Consider the following 16,638-nt stretch of genomic DNA (forward strand, 5'->3'; position numbering starts at 1 on the left):
CAACCAAAAGGGGCTTCTTTCATGTTTCCTCTCTCTACCCTCTGTCACCTTCATCATTGAACCTGCAGTTAATAAAATCATACCATGAGACAGTCTCTACCTCAGCTGCTTCCTGAGAGTTTCTAATCAGTACCAAGCAGTCCAAATATCTCGTTTCAGCTTCTAGCCAGAAGAAATACTCCATCAATAGTGGAAGCTAAATATGACAGGGATAGCTTGAAATATCACGTGGAAACAGAATTTGTAGGAAAATTCCTTGTCCCTGTGGGTATTTTGGTTTCAATTCTTATTTGGAGAAGGGCAAAAAAGATTTGGAGACTTCCTCAGCAGAGCATGGATGTTGCAGTGAGCCTCTAACTTATCAGGCCACAGAGCAGACTTTGCCTCCCGGAGAGCAGCTGCAGTTTTCCCTAGGAACAAAGCCGGTGCCTGGACTCTAGCAGGGAAGGAGGAGATGGCAGTTCCAGTCCTCCGACTGCCGTTGTGCACTGCAGGCAAGTAACCACCTTGCAACTCTGCCACTTTTATAATGTTCAGTTCTCAAAGCAACTACCAAAGTATGAGTGGCTTGTGGCAAAACCAATCTGGGTTGACATCAGGAGCAGAACTGAACAAAAACAAAATACTGGCTCAACTCTGCCTCCTCTGTTACAGCTATGCCCTTACTTTCTGCACTCCGCACCATTTTTCCTCTGAGAAAATTGTTGCCAAGTGGCTATTTTGAACATGGTTGAGTGCAGATTGTTAGAGGAGAGACAGGCTTCTGCTTCTGTCTTGCTGACTATTTTTGTTTTATTCCCCATCTCAGGCAAAAACATTCAAAGGGTAAGTATCTGTTTACTGTTTGTGCATAATGCATTATGGTATGAAATTGTCTTTTCTTCCCTCATTTACAGCATTTGCACCTCATCCTGTGATGACCTCGCAGCAGCAACATGGACCTTTATGACCACAAAGCGCCAGTGCTATCATTCTCTCCCTTAGCTGGCCTTCCAGAAGTGAAATGCCATTGGCTTTGGTTTGCTCGGTACAAAAGCATAAATGCGTTCTCTGGTTGGCACCAGTGTGATAGTTTCACTCTGCCTCACATTTCCCCTGTTTGAAGCCTATAAACTGCTGGACTGGGTTTTTCAGTTATCAACACCCTCTTAACCCAAGCAGCATTAGCTAAGTCATTCAGAGGTCTCATCCAGGCAAGCAACTTACTCAAATACCAGACACCTTGCGAATTATCCCATCCACTCTCTCAATTTGAGGGCACAGGGAGTACGAGACAGGAATCACAGATTATGTTTATGGTCATGAGAGAGGGGACATTATCAGAGGAGGAAGAAGGAAGCTCAGGTTGAGTCTACACTTTATTATGGTCATAGTAAACACCAAGATTTTGGTTTTACAAGAAAAAACATTACCAAATAATCACCCACATGAGTAGCATTCAGCTTCCCCTAGCTCACATCTTCATGAAAAGAAGTTAATCCTACAGCTTTATGGAAACAAGAAAACCATACCTAACACTGGAGACTACTGATTTACAAAAGAACCAGAACCCAACCTGAAAAGCACTAGGTCGATCCTGTTAACATCTGGGGTTTTTTTCTCTCTGCCAGTCTGCAACACCCTCCCCACCCCCCAAGCAACATAAGCTGTTCCTCCTCAAAGTTTTCAGCCTCTTCTTAAATTTCAGTGGTCATTGTACTTGACTGTATTTGTACCTGTAGTTCCCCGGTAGCACTGGGTAAAGATGGAGTGAAAGAATGACAGTTTTTAAGTCCTGCAGTCAGGTCCTCAATGTTCTCAGCATCTGACTCTAGCCTGCAGAGGTGTGAATCAAAGTCTGGTTTCCCATGTGGTCATGCCAGATGGTTGGCTCAAAACCCATCATTTCTTTACAGCAAAACTCACTAGACACAGACAGTAACCATAAGATATATTGGAAACTTGATTCTTGTATAATTTAGACTGCCAACACCCATGCAAAAGATACTTCACCCTACTACTTGTGTCAGCTCTTCAAGGATGGTTTCTTTGCTGAATATGTCCTGAAATATTTCAAGGCAATGATAAAAATAAATTCTTACAGTTAGCCTGCATCTTCTCATTCTAAAAGATCTTGTTGTTACTTCTGAACTTTGATTGTTAAATTACATTCAGGGATCATTTCACATGCCTTAAAAGGCAGTATCACTTCCAAGGAATCCTTGAAAACAGCAACGTCAAACAACAGATCACATGCTAACATTACTTCATTGTCTGTGGCCCTATTACAGTGTGTTCTGCAATTTGTCGGGGGTGGAAGTCTCCAACTATGTCACATTGTACCTTCTACAAAAGAATTAGGAATGCTGAGTAAGTTTCTGCCCTGGTGAAATTGCGAAGGGAGTGCTGGAGATAACATTATTCAGTAGGGCAAATAAAAGTTTAGAAAGGAGACAGTGTACTGAAAACAGTCACATGCTTGGAAAACCTGGCACTGTATATTTAGTGACCACAAGAGGTCAGGACATCAGTTTTCCATTGCATCATAAAAGCAACATCTCTAAGAGCCTGGAGCCAGAATACTATTTTAGGTATGATTGTTCAGTTAGGAATTTTAATCTTTAAACATTCCTCAATAGCATCTGTATATGTTTCTTCAGCAGCAGGGGTTACTGCAGGAGCAACAGTCCTCTGTTCGCTGCGCTTGCTTCTAGCAGTGTAATAATCAGGCTTGTCTTTCTTCATGTTCTAGATCCTGCTCCTCAGCTTGAAGGTATAAAACAGTATTAGATTTCTTACTAAAAGCCACAACCAACACTTCCACTTCCCTGGCACAATGAAACTCCATTCATCAAGAATAAATCACGCTGGTCACAAAGCTGTCTCAGATGTGACCCAACGTTGTAGAGTTTCCTCTTACAGAAACAGTTAAGCATCACAAGTTTCCCTTTTCTCCCTTCCAAATGCACTCCTCCAGCATGAATAAAGGTCAGTATATCATAGCAAGTCCATTACATATTTCAATTATTAATTCAGACATTCTGGTACAAATGCAGTTCTCCGTCTATGAGGGGTCTGTGGTAGAGAGAAAGAGGAAAAAGGAGCTATACAAACCAGCAATATTTATATATATGTATTTATTTAACTATAGAAACTATATGACATCCTACACACCCGCCCTCTGAGAACCACTTTCTGCACCACCTCTTTTTATTAATGTACTTTTTCTAGAGTGTCCTGCCCAGGCACTAACTGGGCTTGGCCCAGTTTAGTGTATAAAACCAGGTGAGATTACTGTCTGCAATCTTAGGTGATGATTTTTTCATATGCAGGCTTGTTTCACTGGAAGGCCCAGCCTTGGTCCCCATCTCTGGCTGCAGCAGGTCCCCTTTAACAGGTCCTGCTTTGTGAAATTGCATTTCTTTGTTTATTCTACATGGTGCCAAGAATCGCCTTTTTTTTTCATTTTTCTTTTTTTTTTTTAAGTGAAAGTTATTAAGCTACTTCTAGTATAATACCTCTAAATGCCGAGTCCGTGAGAGGGAATTTTAACTTGCTTAATCTGACACAAATGAAAAACTATTCAAGGCTTGAGATGACTGTAAAGTTTAGTGTCACCGCTTTTTCAGTAGAAAAAAAAGGGTTCTCAGCAAAATTTCATTGGAACACTGGAACTTAATTATTTCCTTTAAAATAAAGCATTGGGCATGTTTTAAAGGCAGAGCAGCAACTGAACTAACAGTCCAGCTTAGTGTTGGGGGCTACATGGGGCAGAAAGAAGATCAGGAGAGATGGAGAGTGTGCTGCTGAAGTAGGGCGGTGGGTATCTGTTCCCACCGTGTGACATTGAGCCCATATGCTCGCTCGTGGCTCAAATGGAAATGTCATTCTCTTAAAAGCTAAATTTCAACTGAAAAGACTGCCATCATTTCTGTGACTGTTACCTACAGAGGAAAACGGGAAGGAGAAGCTGACTCAGATATAGAGACCTCAGCTGTCTGAAATCATTCCTTTGCTTGTTCAAAACCATTACATCCGAATTAAAGACATCTTGGGGATGCTCCTCATCCTAAAACTCTTTTTCATTTTTTATTTGCATGTCTGGAGGCAAAAAGAAACAGGATCTGCCAGAGTTAAGCTATGCCAGTGCTCAGAGGGGCGGCCCCAGGACAGCGTTAGGCCAGTGGATAAGCTTGAATGTCCAGGGAGACAACTGATCAGGAGATCTGAGGACCATTTTCAGAACTATGCTGTGATCTGGTGGAGTCTCAGCACCTTTTTCTCCTTGAAGGAGTGAGGGGGATGAGTTTGTGTTGTTTTCACTTCTCAGCAGCAGCTGGGATAAATGGGCTGAAGCTTCCCTCTACTTTTTGCTCCAACAGTCATGTATCAGGTTTTCCACAACTGAACTGAAACCCATGATTCATAATCAGTTTCGTTTGCGAAATGTTCTTCTAATTGATCAGACGGAGACCAATTTCAGTGTGGGAAACTGAACCCTGAGAAAATTAATTACCCGCCAGGCTAAACCCATTTCCTTTGGCCCAAGTACAGCTTATTGTATGTTACTGAGAGATGACCTAGCTGTCGAGAGAAAGGCAATGCTATAATTCTTTCTAGGACACGCTACATTGGAAGCAGATAAAGTGCTGCTGGCTAAGGGCACTGGCTATGCAGAGTGGGGAGCTAGCATGGGGAAAGGGGTAAAGGGACAGTAAATACATGACAAAAAGGCTCAGAGGGAGTAGAGATAACAGAAAGTAGAAAATATACCAATTTTAAAATCCCAGAGTCCCCTGGGGATTAGTCACTACACAGGTTGCCTTTGGGGACAAGGGGTTTTAACATTCACTGTGCATATTTGGTATGCATTTTACACCTGTGAGATATGGAGGAATGTCACAGACCCTGGGCAAAAGGCATAGATGGAGAGAGGTTTTTTTGCTGTGGTGCTCCAGTAATGAGCCAGTGCACTTTTCAAGTCTCCACAGCCTCAGGGCGGGAAGGCTTAGAATAAATGCTGTAACTGAGCAGAAGGCATCAGGGAGTAAAAGTAGGCTCTTTCCTCCTTTAGGCTGAAGACATGCAGAAGATCCAGGGACTCACAGGTGGCTCCAAACGAATGCGAATGAGAGCCTTGCACAGTGATGCAGCATAACCCATTGAGTCTCACTACATGGAAATTGCTGCTCTTACGGCTGACTGCCGTTCCCTTCAGTTACAAGGGCCCCTGACATTAGGATACCAAACTCAAAGCCCTCCAAGACAGGAGGTGTTACAGATTTTTTAATTAAAGTCAGTTGGGTAATGAAAGTAGCAAGAGTATATTCCTACAATATAAATGGATAAATTAAAGCTCACAGCAAAGATGACAGGCATGGAGACTGTGAAGGGACCAGATCTTAGATGGAAATTCTAATGACTGCCATCTTTAAGCTAATGACATCCTGCCCACACAACTCTGCCAGCTTCGAGGCTAGCAAAATAACTGCAGAACATGGTTCTCCCTCTTTTTTAGACTGGGGCTTCAAGAATAAAAAATATTAGTCTTACAGGATACTCAGGCCTGCAATCCCCTAACAGTAAGAGCCAGCTACTCCTCAGATGCTCCAGGTTAATAGAAATACTTCCTTGGCTAGACCCCAGCACAAAACAAAATAGGATTTATAGCCAGAGTAAAGCTAATCAAAGAAAAAGGACAAAGGTTTATCAGCAGCTGGAACTTTTGGGAAGCAAAGAATTTAGTGATGTCTGGGTCAACAATATTCTCTTGCTTCAGAGCACCCTCAATGCAGATTGCTTGGGGAATACCTTAACTTGATGAAAAGTTTTAGCCCTTTGACTTCTGACAGGACAAGATTTAGATTCAGGTGTATTTACTGGAAAACCTAAGATTCAAACAAAATAATCTCTCTGTTGCTGTTAGCCTTTTATCAGCACCTGTGTGGATATGCTCTGGAGCTCTGTGTAAATGCAATATACTTAAACGAAGATTGAGTAGAATGACCTCTTCAAATGCAGATGTTGGGCTTTTTTAAAGCCCTGGGGTTCAAGGATCACAAAGCTGGGCTAAGGCTCCTGGCCTTCATTCCTCCCCTGCCCACCTTTTTCTCGCTCTGAGAAAGAGGATGACATAAACTGAGAGTCAGACTCAGTGTATTTCTCAGAGGGAAATATATTTCTACAGCAATTCCTAATGGTACACTGTGGAATTTTCCTCTTAAAATAGGATTTTGCTCTTCACATACAATGCTTCAGACACCTCTGTTCCCAAAACCTCAGATGCTTAGGGCTCCACCTCCCTAGGTCAGTTGGGAGCAGGCAATAAACTGCTATGGAAGAGGGAGGGAAACCTGTGCATGAGTAGTGGCGAGGTATGGAAATAAACATGTAACAAAGAAAATTGAAAAAAGTTTCCACCAAATTAATAATATTGAGATTATAGCTATTCTATTTAGGACCTCTTATTTTGGCTGCGACACAGCCAAAGTGTAATATAACTGGAATCAAAATGGATGGAAGCTGATCCATTGATGTTTATGGCTACTGTTAGATTCTGATAGATCCTGATAGTCTACTAAGTAAACACCACACTATCTACCTCTCAAACCAGATTTCACAGCTTCTTGCATCTCTTGCAGCAGGAATATTTTTATTTTTTTAACCCTTTTAGTGCCCTGTTCAACTCTTTTCCTTCTGTGGGTACAACAGGAACACTCCAAAAATCAGAGATCTCTGAACTGAAATACCGGTTTTGAAGGGGGCAAATCCCATTTACATCATAGCTGTGAACCCATTCTTTTATAGGCAGCTTTGTGTGTCTGTGCAAGTATAAAATCACCCAAGAGGATGTTGGTGAGTTACGTCAGTTTAGTATGCTACCACCCACCAGCTGAGCTACTGTAACAGAGCTTGGGTCCACTCATACCCCTTAGCCCTTGGAAAAATTGCAAAACCATATGGCTTGGCTTCAGCTTTCCTTTTCCACGTCTCTCTACCCCTCACCTGTTCTAATTTTCAAGACGAAAAGAAAAATAAGAAAAAATAGAACATTTTTTAAGTTTTCTTCAAAAAGATAAAAGCTATTTTCTAAGCTCTCATTAACTTTAACATCTGGAAAAGTGATTAAAAAACCAACATGCACTTACTAAAAAGAAATTCAGGAGACAGTTTGAGGTGAACAGTGACTCTTCTGGAGAATGTTGCTGGTCCAAGCGCGGTTCCCCTGGCCATTCATCCAGTGCCCACTGAGGGGGAAAGGAGATGAGATATTACTCCATTATAGTCTAGAATTTATAATTCATACAATGCCAATGAAATAATGATAAATGACTGGATTGTTCACAAAGACCATTCTTCATACTTTAACCCATTTAAAAAAAAAAAAAAAGATTTTTTTTTTCCTTTTCTTAACTTTCTCTTAATGACTCCCTTCCTTGCCTTCACTTCCCTTGCAGCCATTTGGCAGAGATGCTCTAAAGAAAACACTCGTGTGAGAAGCCTAAATCTCCCCCTCTGTCTCTGTCCTCATGGACATCCCAGCATGTACATACGTGTGAATGTAAGTATGTATGCAGCTAGCTCCCTTTATGCATATCCCTCTACCATCTGAGCTGTTTAAGATAACCTATGGTCATGATCTTTTCATGTGATTTGTATGCACTTCAGTTTCCACCTTTTTTCAGTGGAGAAGATGAGTAGGAGTAAGGAACCATAACATTATATTATAAATCAGTTCTTGGTTTGTTTGGTCGGTTGTTTGGCCTATGTGAGGACAGGAGCACGTGAGAAACATGAGGTTCTTTCATATACACTGCACTTTTGAGTCCACAGAACCAAACCACTGCACTATAAATCCTTGGGCTGGGTGGGAAAGCTTTTCCGCTCCTGGTAATTCACCTGCTGCTAATTCACCTGGCCCTGTCTGAAAACAGTTGTTCCTTATCCTTGGGAAAGGCGAGCAGCAGATGAACAACTGCTGGAAACAGGAGTTGGTAAAGAAATCGCACCTTGAAGAGCCACAGCTCTGTTGTTAGATTGATCGTGAGTGGTAGAAGTATTAGTCATCCTTTGCTCTGAGCTGTTGTACAGAGGTAATCTAAACCTGAAGAAAAACTTGTAAAGACCATAGCACACAGATGGATGGATAGCTAGCTAGATATATCATAAGAAAAAATAACAGTTTAAAATTACATTTCTGTTTGTGACCTCATTTTCTAAAGTCCTGAGTGTTCATTTCAGTGGAACATGCTGTGGGAGCAGTCCTCTGGGGAATTAGTCTAGAGGCAGGTGTCTGCACTTAGAGACCTATTTTTGCAAATCTTAGTTATGTATATTTGGAAAGGTGAGAAAGCACCAGCCAAGGATGTTTTCTAAAGGTCAAACCTTTCTTTTTGCTGGAGCTTTCCCCCTCTGCTTGCTTTTTTTCCCAGGTACTCCCTAAGGGCAGAATAAAACTCCATAGCTCTGAGCACATCCTTTGTCCTGCTTAATCATTGTCAGCAGCCCAAAAAATGAGATAATGGCAACCCATCTTGGGGACTCCAAGATCCTGATTGTTCAGAAAGGTCAGAGAAAAACTAAGTTTCTAATCTTTGCAAAAGAAGAGATTAGCAGGCAGCCTTGCTGAGCTGTTGAGGGGAAAAAAAAAAGGAAAAAGAGAAGAAAGATGATATAAGGCTATTTGGGTTTGACTTCCATAGAAGGAGCTGGGAACCGTGAAACAAAGCCATGACACTGAAAAGAAAGCAGGGGGAAAATTCCTCTGCAGAATACACTAGTGAATACACAGGCAGCATGAGGGACAACTGGGAATACAAAAAGACACGAGCTATGGGGAAAGAATATTCTGGGATAAAACTAGTCAGGATGCTCTTTATTTCTCCAACATTCAAGGTTGCTAGCCTTCACCTCTGATTCCTGCAGGAAACTAGTATTGTAGCTGTTGTGGCTGAAAAAGGAATAGGACAGGTAGAAAGGATGGATGGGATTTCTCCCCCATGGACTCCCATTCTCCCCAACAGCCTAGGGGTGATTGACAAGATCAGCTAGCTGACTGGGCTTCCCCTGTAGTCCACAGAGGAATCATCACCCGTGAAAGACAATTCCACCCATCATAAAAGAAGTGACAAATGCAAAGGGAAGAGATGAATCAGCTCTGAGGTACTCATCTGTTTTCCCTGGTTAAAGGGGGGAAAAAACCAAAAAAACCAACCATGGGATAATTTCAGGATAGAGGGTTAATCCCACCTGTCCTGAGTGAGAAAAATCCCACCCAAGAGCCTCTGATGAGTCCCTTCTGGCTGGAGCAGACGCTGGAAGCACAAAGGGCCCTGCCCCATGGTCTCATCTCATGCCATCTGTTATAGAAGGACCAGAAAGTGCCGAAGCAGAGATCAGATCTGAAAGGCTGTGTCAGACACACCATACAATCACCTTGTCCAGCTCTATTTTGTCTCTGTAACACCCAAATGATAAAGGAATTTGTAGGGATTGTGATTCCTGTTCCAGTTTTGAGGACATTCTGGCAGCAGATGAGAGAAGAATTTGGGGCCAAAGACTTAAAACATTCAGGCCCAGATTTCAAGCATTTGAGGTTTTAAGTTATTTTATGCTGGAAGTTTGGCTTGAACACATCTTTCGTAGCTGCTAGAATCAGAAAGAATCTCCAAACCTTTGGAAGTATTCCTAGTGCAAGAAATTACCAATTTCCATATTTTTGTTGCTCTTGATGTTTTTGACACTCAGGAACAAACTGTCTTCATTTAAATGAGATGAGAAAAGTATCTTCTGCAAATTATGCCATTTCTTTTCTCCATTATGTTTTTCTGCATCTTCTGGCAGCGCTGTTACAAAACCAACAGCGAACGGTCGAGTGGAACAGCAAAGACAATAACTTTAATGGAAAGAAATTGGGAACTGGAAGATGACACAGATTGCATTAGAAAAAAAAAGTGAAATAATATTTAATTTCCCTGGTCATAAATAATATGTCCGCCCACATTACAAGCACATCAAAGATGACAGGAAAAATAGTCAGTGACATGAGAAAATATCATTATTTCTTCATTAAATGTTTTATATATTTATAACGGGGGAAAAAAATTAAAAAGGCACCCTGACAAGCAGAAATACAACATTTGAAGGGCCATTGAAGAAATGAATTAGGACTATATAAGTGTGCAGATGCATAGATCAAAAATAAAGAATAAATCTGCCCCAGGCAAAACTTTGACAATTGTTAGAACCAAGTTCTGTTTCAGAACGGGAACGGAACTGCTGCTGGTGGACTCTGGACACCATTCAACAACCAATATGCACCGTATGTTCACATCAGGGCTGCCTTTCTGATAAAGAAAGGAGATCTGGTCTCCTTAATATTTTTGTGTACTGACGGCTGGGCAGAGAGGCTTCTTACACAGCAACCGCTGTGCCACAATACCTTGCAGAGTGCATCAAGCCAAACATAGAACATTGGATTTTTGATGTTGGTTTTGCAGGAAGCTACCAGAAATTTGGGAAGGTTGTGGAGGCTGTGACTGTAAACTTAAAAGTAGTGCCAGGGCCCAGCAGGTGAACGTCAGGAGCACTGCAGGTCCAGCTGAGCTGCTTTATTTGCAAAGGGATTTACACTCTGTGCACGTTACTAATAATCTCGATAGATTTCAGTTTCTTGTGCACGCTATCGCTCACCCTTTATGGAGCCCAAAAGTACCAACAGTGGGTCAGTGAGGGCAAAAAAGGCTCCATATGAAAATGAGACCTTTAGGGGAAAGGGGATCTATACTCCTGTATGGCTTTTCTTGTGCTTCTCCTCTACCCTCAGGGACAGTACCTCTGTAAGAACTCAACACTGAGACGCTGATTGTTTCTGCCTCTCTAATGATCCATCCTCTTCATCTCTCTCCAGCCCTGGTGACCAGAACTCATCTATTCAGAGAAACATTATCACTGTCATTTCTGCTCCAAGACACACAGCATCACTCATCAACAAGAAGTCAAGGTCACGACACCCCCAAACACGCAACACACAGACTCATCTCTTCTGGTCTCCATGCTGCTGAGAACCTCCCTCCTCACACACGCACTAATGGCACCATTACTGCTCCCCTCCAGATTGTTTAACAGATGCTCTTGATAAATACCAGAGCAGCTGAAAATCTGCAGGAAATGAAGCGCGGCTGCCCAGCCGCCACGGTTGCTAGTGAAGGATAGGAGACACTTACAAGGTCTTCGAGATGGGTATTGCACAAGCGAAGGTATTTGGCCTTTTCGCTAGGACTGAAGGGTCTAGAGTCAGGGGGTGGAATGGGCCTGAGCAGTACAAATTTTATAAAGTATTATCAGCTCCCAGGTTCCTGGCAAGGGTGGGTTCTCCTAAAGGAAACGTTATGAACTGTGCCAGGCTGTAGGGCTCCCAGCTGCATCTGTGCAAGCAATGAAATCACTGGAAGCTAGCAAACACAGAATTTACAGTTCGAATAAATATACACAGTGTGTGTATATATGTTTATATTTATGTGTGTGTTTATATTTGAATTTTAGTGTTCTCAAATAGCTATGTAATGTATTTGTGAAGACAAACTGTAAACAATCCATCTGGGGGACAGCAAGCTTGTTACAGTCCTTTTTAGCTAGACAGCCAGAGAAGTTTCCCGGGTGTTCTCTCCACTGATATTGAGTAGTCGCAAGTAATGGATAGATTGAAGCATTAAGATTTTTTTCCCCCTTTTGACTTGCAAAAGTCAATCAACCTTGCAAAATGCAATGGCCCTGTGAAATCCGTATTTCATCGAGAGAAAAGGTTCTGTTTAAAAGAATGTGCCTCTCACAAAGCCTCTGCTGACCCCAGAAGAAGTGTATCAAAATACAAGGGGCCTAGTAACTGCAAAGACATTCCTTGTATGAAATGGAAGAGTGTTCTCTTCCTCTGCTAGTTCCCCTCCTTCCTTTTCTCTTCTTTGTCTGTGCCCCATATTGCTTCACTTATAGGCTAATCTAATCTAGCCTAATCTTTGTAGATTTTTAATTACTTTGTATTTAAACTTCTTCCAACATACCTAGACAACATGTCTAACGTCTTTTTTATGCAGTTTCTCTCCCAACACACTTACACTTTTCCTCCTTATCCCATTTCTTATTTCCCTGGGCCCATCTGATCTCTCTGACTGTTGGCAAACGCAAGACACCATGTTGCATGAGCAGCGAGGGAGAGGCTGCTGCAGCTGTCAGCTCTCCAGTAGAGAGAGAATAGGGTGTGCAGGGGTGCCTGCACTGCCTGAGCATGGTTGGTGGCCAGGGAGAAAATGGAGCTGTCGGGAGGGTGCAGAGGGGTCTTGCAGAGATGGAGAAGCAGTGTGTAATGGAATGGAAATAGGAGAGGTGAGAGAAAATGAGATGGAAAAACTGAGATGTACGACACGGAGGAATTTAGCTGAAATGAGATTGTCATCGAGTCTGCCAGAACGGGGGTTAGAAGGGAAAAAACAAACCTGCCACCATAATTCCTTTGTCATCATCATCAGCAACTCTTCCAGAGCGTGCATCCCCGCTCCCCTACTACGTACACACATCTTCTCCACTCCTCTCAACTCTTCAGATGAGATTCTGTCCTTTGTCCTTTCAACTTCCTATTTCACTTCATCTGCTCTCTTTCCCTCTTGTTACTCATATATTCCATTTACACCCATTTTCTTTCGCAGGTGACATGATCACAGACCTAAACAGCAGCAACAGAACAGAGCAGGGATATTGCAGACACGACTGGATGTTCATGTATGTATATATACCCATACACATTGTGTGTGTGTGCGTATATATGGACTATGGGCATGAAAATTCATTGCACTGGAGCAAAATCTAGACTTGATGTGACCACAGCCCTGTTTCATCCCTTCCTGCTACACTCTGGTTTATATCTACACCTTCTCTTTTCCTTGAAGTACAGGAGATTTTTACTGAGTGTACTAAGGATAGGAAGGAGAAAAGAAGAATGAGGAAGGAATGCTAAAGACAGAGAGAGCGAAGAAGAATGGTGAATATCTTGAGAAGGGGAAGGATGAGTTGCTGGGGTAGTAACAGTAGTTAGAAAAGTGAACTTCCATTTTTACAGGAAATTCCTCTTCTGCATTGGAAACAGAAGCCTAGGTTCTCAAACTTTCCCACAAAAGAGAAATTGTGATTAAAAAAAAAAAGATAAAAATCATATGGAGCCATCAAATTGCCATAATGTGAAGCACTCTATGCTACTACAAGCTATTTAAAATTAATGCCTTAATGTAATGTAAAATCCATATAAATTATACTGGAAAAAAACGTGGAAACCTAGTGTTTTTCTGTTCTCAAAACAAAACATTTTTTCATTACCAAAATTAAATCAGAAGTCCAAGTAATTCATTTTAAGTATTCTCCATCAAGCATTTCATTGCAATTGACTTGTTCCTGTGAAACCTTGTAAAAAACCCTTTAGCGTCCAACAGCAAACTGCTCCTGCTAATAACAGTTAAACAATAGCGAAAAAGTAGTGTTAAAAAAACCCTTTGGCTATCAAAACGTGACTAAAAGGGAACAGACGCTGGAGTTCCTGTGGTCTGGACTGGGACCTTGGTAATTGCTTTTGTATTGGAGGCTCTGAAAACCACAGATCAGTGTGTTCTAGCCCATGTCAGGAATATCTTTGAATAACATCCCAGCCTGTAAATTACTCCTGCTAATCCTCTTCAATTCAGCCTTGTTCCTCCTGCTTCTGTGAAATCCTGCAGAAGGATTACCAAATGCCAACAAAATGCAGCCCTCAGATGGCATCAAATGCTACCTTGTGCTGCTAAGTTACACGCTAACAGAAGAGCACCTTTCCTTTCACTTGGGATGTCTTTGTGCAGGGACCTAGTGAACAATCTGTGCCGCCACTCACTGCCAGGTCTCTACAAGACCCCTCTGCACTCTCCCAACAGCTCCTTTTTCTCCCTGGCCACCAACCATGCTCAGGCAGGGCAGGCACCCCTGCACACCTTATTCTCTCTCTACTGGAGAGCTGAGAGCTCCAGCAGCCAGGACGACATGGTATGAGTCGGCTGCTGTTTCACTTCATGGTAATTAACAGCCAGGTTCACTGACTATAAAGTGCAGTTGACTTCCAGTGAGTTCACAGATCCACATGTCCGCCTCCTGTCTAAATTAAATTAGCAAAGCCACTGGGAAAATTATCCTAAAATACTTCATCTTAAAATGCACTAAAGGCCACAGTCATGTGCTGGAGTGAGTCTTTTGGGTCCAAGGACTACACTCTTCTGGGAATCAGGCCATTAAGTACGGTTTTAAGTGCTTTGCTTTAGGCACTCAGATTTAATTTGTTTTTGTTGTACAATTTACCATGGCACTCCTTATGCATTTACGCTGCCGCCCAGGAGAAGGCGATGTCTCTCAGCCCCGGGTGGCTGCATTCACAGCTCTGAGCCAGCCCCTTTGCAAGGCTCTCCTCTCATTTTTGCAGTCACCAGAGCTCCGGATATAAAGGCATTGTCTGCTACAAGCAGTGCCTTTGGCTGCTGTCTGCACCCCAGAAAAACCCAGTCCTGTGGCATCGCAGAAAGGCAAGGCGGCATGGTGAGAGCTGGGCAGCCAGTGCCACCACCAGTTGAGGAGGCACAGGCGTCCCCACTACTCTGAGCTATAATAACAGTTTTGTGCACTGAATTTAACCTGTTTCACTCCATTTGCTGCGTTGAACAGCTCACATTTTAGTTCACTGCAGGCTGGCGTGGGCAAACCCTCCAGATCTCAGCCGACAGTCGTGGAAGGGACAACTGAGAGGGGAGATGTGCTCTCCCCCAAAGCTTACTTGGCAGTCCTAAGAGGCAGGCTGCTGCCTTGCAGGTGACCCTGGGCATTGGCTTGTCCCCGAGATAATTTGTTTTTTCCCCTCACGTTGGGCTGCAAGGAGCAGCTGGGCAGGAGCTGTGTGCTCAGCACTGGTGATCCTGCACCACTGGAAAAATACCACCCCCGCCCTGCTGGAGTGTCACTGTTTCTTAATTGCTGCCATTGAATTGGTGGCCTTTGCTCCCCATGTTCAGCCTGCTCTGGGGTGGCAGCTCTCCATACAGGGGCTCTGTTTCCCCCTGCCCTGAGGAATCACAGCACGGCTTTGGGATAGGCTTTTGATTGCAATTAATTAGGTTAGTCTGGCCTGATTGCCAGAGTCTAGTGAGCCAAACTCCCTGGATGCAGGACTAAACCCTCAGATGCCATCATATTTGGCATTCACACCTCCATCTTGCATTCAGATTTCAGAGCTCATTTTTTTTTTCTCAAAACAGGGACTAGGCAAGGATTTTAAAAAATCTCTCAATGTCTTCTTTTGGTCAGTTTGCAAGTACGAAGACATCTACTGATCCCACTGTTGCTTGATACTGCAAGAGCCTTGAAAATCAATGAGGTTCTTACTGCAAGATACATCCTGTAAAGTGTTCCTGGTCTTTAAGACAAAAAAGGGGACCGTCTTGACAGGATAAACCTGTCAGACATAGTGTTTCCTGAAACAAAAACATCTTTGTATGCAACTGAATTCACTCTGATAAAGTGGATTTACTAAGAACAGGGGCAGGAGCCCCTGAGCTGACAGGGCTTTGACAACAAACCAACCACAAAACCCACAAACAACAACTTTCCATCATTTTAAAAGCTTCATGGGAGAACCAGGGAGGTCCAATTTGCACTGAGGTCTGTTCTCTTTCGCCTCTGGAGGTAATACCACAAGCTCTTGGTTGGAACGCCTCAGATGGCTCAGCCACGTTCATGTCACAGCCTAGAGAGGCAGCGTGACAAGGAAGAGGCAGAGACTAACATTAACTTCCACCTGTAGAGAAGCTGCAGCCTCAGGACCTGGACGTAGCAAGGAGCTGTGTTCTAAATAGGGGTGATGCTGTGCGTTCTTTATGAGACGGAGGTTTGGTTATGGAGGTAAATCCTCAACTGCTGTAAATCAAAAGCCCTCTTTGGAAGGTAACAGATTGCACGCACCTGTGTCGTGGTGTAGCCGGCAGCTCAGCCCCACGCAGCCGCTCGCTCCCTCCCGCACCGGTACACGGGGGAGGGAATCCGAAGGGTAACGCTCGTGGGTTGGGATAAGAACAACTTAATAATTAAAATTAAAAGAAACAACAACAGAAATGCAATGGAAAGGAGAACAACGAGAGGCGCAAAGCCCCGGGGGAGGGGGGAAGGGAGGGGAGAGGGGGAACGAACCGCCGGAACGAACCGCCCACGCCGCAGCCGCCCGCGAGCCGCCGCCTGCCCCCCCTCCATATCCTGGTCACGGTGTCACGTGGTATGGAATGAACATGGCCATTGGCCAGTCGGGGCCAGCTGCCGCCGCCATGGCCCCGCCCCTCCCAGCCCCGCGCCACGCGGCAGAGCGCGGGAAGCCGGAAAGGCAGCCGCCCCCCCCACGATGAGGAGAATTAACCCCTTCCCAGCCAAAACCAGCACAACCTGGTCCCGCTCCTGGCCCCCAACTGTGTCCTCAGTGCTAAACATCTGTTGATTCTGGACAGAGCAATACCCATTCACTCTACAGCCAACTGGGCTCTTGCTCTCCACAATTTACTGCATTTGTATTTCCTCTTTTGTCTCTGCCTTTTCTCCCACCTCTGCCCACAT

General features: G+C 43.6%; 1 long non-coding RNA gene across 2 annotated transcripts in view; it reads right to left on the minus strand.

Annotated features, from left to right (window-relative positions):
• LOC135316170 (uncharacterized) overlaps positions 1-16,264 on the minus strand; it is a 79,908-nt gene extending 63,644 nt beyond the window's left edge. Inside the window, exons 1-4 of one of the 2 annotated variants that reach the window (XR_010375606.1) lie at positions 16,000-16,264; positions 12,471-12,697; positions 7,128-7,226; positions 1,341-3,054 (exon numbers count right to left, since the gene is read on the minus strand). This is a non-coding gene — a long non-coding RNA (uncharacterized LOC135316170). Of the gene's footprint in view, positions 1-1,340; positions 3,055-7,127; positions 7,227-12,470; positions 12,698-15,999 lie in introns of those variants that run through there. The other variant, XR_010375605.1, reaches the window with a different exon arrangement.
• Positions 16,265-16,638: the final 374 nt, after the last annotated feature.

The sequence above is a fragment of the Phalacrocorax carbo genome, chromosome 18, assembly GCF_963921805.1.
Source record: "Phalacrocorax carbo chromosome 18, bPhaCar2.1, whole genome shotgun sequence".
Classification (NCBI taxonomy): Eukaryota; Metazoa; Chordata; class Aves; order Suliformes; family Phalacrocoracidae; genus Phalacrocorax; species Phalacrocorax carbo.